This window comes from Lupinus angustifolius, chromosome LG14 (assembly GCF_001865875.1).
Source record: "Lupinus angustifolius cultivar Tanjil chromosome LG14, LupAngTanjil_v1.0, whole genome shotgun sequence".
NCBI lineage: Eukaryota > Viridiplantae > Streptophyta > Magnoliopsida > Fabales > Fabaceae > Lupinus > Lupinus angustifolius.
In genome coordinates this window covers 3,487,206-3,490,707 of record NC_032022.1, presented here as the reverse complement: position 1 = coordinate 3,490,707, position 3,502 = coordinate 3,487,206, and the positions used below count along the sequence as shown (strand labels likewise).

The 3,502-nt window shown below is 36.4% G+C and overlaps 1 long non-coding RNA gene across 1 annotated transcript; it reads left to right on the top strand.

Annotated features, from left to right (window-relative positions):
- On the top strand, positions 939-3,374 carry LOC109326293. Its single transcript, XR_002105231.1, has 3 exons — positions 939-1,502; positions 1,591-1,719; positions 2,955-3,374. It is a non-coding gene; the product is annotated as an uncharacterized LOC109326293 (long non-coding RNA).

Below are 3,502 nucleotides of genomic sequence, written 5' to 3'. Positions count from 1 at the left end.
CTCGGGAGTCGATTACGGATCGGGGAAGGTATTAGCACCCCGTCCGCCCGTATTAAAATGGTACCCTCGCTAATCAAATGAACTTTTATACCCTTAAAAATTATTTATTTAGAAATTAAATTAGCAAAACATAATATTTTTTATTTTTTATTACTGAGCCTGACAATATTGACTTTGGTCCTACGTACCCCTATTAAGGGGATCAAGGCTACGTAGTTCTAGTTTGAAATTGTTNTAGTTTAGAGACAGCATTGGTTGTAGACCTTCTTCTCATTTTCGGAGAAGTTAGAGACAACTCGAACCATAACCTTACTATGAGAATTCCTTAATTAATTTGATAATATAGTTTTCAATTATTTATGCATATAGAATTTGGTGATAAAATAGTTTATTAATTATATATATATATGGGATTGATAGTTTAGAGACGGTGTTGGTTGTAGACATTCTTCTCATTTTCGGAGAAGTTAGAGACAACTCGAACCATAACCTTACTATAATAATCCCATAAAATTATTTGGTAAAATAGTTTCTAATTATTTATAGATATAGGATTTTGGTAATAAAATAGTTTATCAATTATAAACATATCAGGAATTAATGGTTTAGAGACAGCATTGGTTGTAGACCTTCTTCTCGTTTTCGGAGAAGTTAGAGACAACTCGAACCGTAACCTTACTATAAAAATTCCATTTTTAGATAGAAAATATTTGTAAACATTATTTTTAAAGGGTGCATTTTTAATAGGCTTTTCGTTAACAAATTGAAACAACGGCTTCAAGCCTTGGATAAATGTATATATGTGAAGAATGATTATGATTAATTGATATTCATATAAAATATTAGCAACAATGAATAACTAGGCATGCATAAACAAATAAATACCAAAATATGAAAAAATGATTTAACTAGAATAATTAATTAAAAAGAGATGGAAAGTTAATTAGAAAGGGATTACCCCTATTTGCACGTGAATGAGAAGAAAAGGGGATGGAATCCCTAAATCAAACCATTTCTTCTACTTTCTTCTCCTCTAACTCCGGCAGCGTTAAGGAGCATCGTTCATGGCTAGAACTGAGTTGGCCACGCTGACATACCGACGATGAAGCTCCAAGGCCACCCTCCTTCTCGTCTATGGTAGTCCGCAACCGAAAGTGAGACGTTCTTGTTTCACAATGGCCCTGGTTCACGACGGCGGGTTCACGATAGCGGAGGATGGCAGTGGTGAACGAGGGTCCCCATACGGTACGGTCTCTAAGCCCTCTTCTCCCTCCTACTCCTCTTTCCTTCTTCGACGGTGGTGATTAGTCGATGGTGGTGGGGATCGACGAAGAGAATCCCTTTCTCTTCGAGATGCATCGAACGAAATCTCCCTCTTTTCTTATTTGATTGATTTCAGTTACTGTTTGGTTTTTTTATTGATGGATTAAGAGATAACGAAGACGATATTGTGGGGTGGCTTGCGGTTAGGCTCCTATTCTCACGGTGGTCATTAGAGTAAGGTAATGACTCAACTACTCTTACTTTCAAAAAAGGATGGGATCTATTCGAGTGATATTGACTTACCCCTATGTCTACCCTGTATGCAAGGTTTTTGGGATGAGATTGCGGTGCTCAAAGGGTTCCCAATGTCCCCAAATGCGAGGGTTTACAGTATTGGTGCTGATGGAGAATATCAGAACCATGGATCGTGCAATTGAGGCTAAGGGAATCAGTAAGGTATCGTACCTCCTTTCTGCTTGCTTTTATGCACCTTTTAGTGCCTAAATTAATGGATGATATGCTTATGACAATAAAATTGTGTATCAATTTCTTAAGAACTAGTCGGAAGAAATGCTTTATGATTATCCTCTGCTCTCAATCAGCATGAGTATGTATAATCTTTGTGAAATGGTTCATATATGAGGAACAAACTTGGTTGGAGTTTTAACTTGGATATAAGTCCTATTGTCCAGTTTTAAAATTACAACAGTGCACCATCTACTCCAATCTATTTTGTTTCTTTGCTTTAGGAAATATACGCTTTGCTGAAACCAATACATATGGTTGATTGTAACCAATTAAAAGCCTAAGTCTAGTATATACATCGCACGATGAAGGATATGTTCATAACACAATATTATTATGGCTTGAATGTTTACCTGAGTATATGCTTTTCGTTGTTGTACGATGAGTATGTCTCTGCCTTCTTGGTTTATGGCGTCTGTGATGTATAACTCTATATTCGGATTGCCTTTTGTCTAGATATGGGTATAGTGATTGTTCCCTGGAACTGGTATGATATTGAATCTGCTTGAATGTTACTCTATCTGTTTATATTTCTGCCTTTCTCTCTAGAATGCTCTCTGTTTTTCACTTGCTATCATGTTTTTCTGAGTGTATATATGTGATCTCCTCACTAAATTCTCTGTTTTCGTTCTCCCCCTCTGTCTATGACATATCACGCCTTTTATAGCCAACTGTCTGGGCCTCCTGGGTGGTCTGTTGAGAATCAGGAATAAAACTGACTCGTGTTTAGAAACTGACTAATGATTACTCATTCATGCCGATTTAATGCATATGTAACTGATGATAGATTCCTGGGTCTGCTGAATGGTTTCTGATAGGTTTCTGGCAGCTCACCATGGCTCCAATAATTGCCTTATTCATGATGTTTATGACTGTTTGTAACTGAACATTCCATTCTTTGATATTCCTGCTATTTATCATGCGTTTTTCTGTCTCTCTGCTGCCAATTATGTGGGATGTGTGTACTGAAATAGTTAATTCAGGATTAACTATGCATAATGCTCATTTGTGCTGTTTGAATGCCATTTTTAAGTGGCTCATCATTGCTGCCGTTTATGCTTATTATTTGTAACCGAATGTGGATATTTTCTGGTTTGTAACTTCTTGATGATTTCCTCTGAACTCTTTTGGTTGCCATTGCTAATAAACTTTCATTTATGTCTCAGATTGCAACTGATGACCAAGGGAAGAATATATGGTTGAAGCTAGAACATGAATCATAACTTATATTTCCTGACTTGTTGAACTCATTTTCACTCCAAGTGATGCATCTTTATATGATGATCCATCAATTTTGCCTTCTGGTTTTCGCTTGATTGTTACTTTTTTAAACACGTATTTAATTACTATTCAGACTAAAACTGGTGGCAGCAACCCAAAAAATGCTAAGTGGAACTGTTCCTGATTGCAAGCCTTCTCATTTCAACTTAGAGTAGCCGTGGCTATGATTGAGAGAACCATTTCTAATTTCCTTCATTTGTTTAACACTTGTATCTCTGTCTTGGTGTGTAATAAGTTGAGCATTTGGTACGAAAATTTTGTTATAATGGCATCCAAATTTATTGATAATGTAATAGTATTTTGAAGTGGTGGGATCTTGAAATGTCTAATATTTCCCTTCACTGTCATGCTTTGTTTTGTGAAGAATGCGACTGGTTGTTGGAGAACCATTGCAAACATTGAAATTGCAGGGATAGCAAAACCTATTAACCCA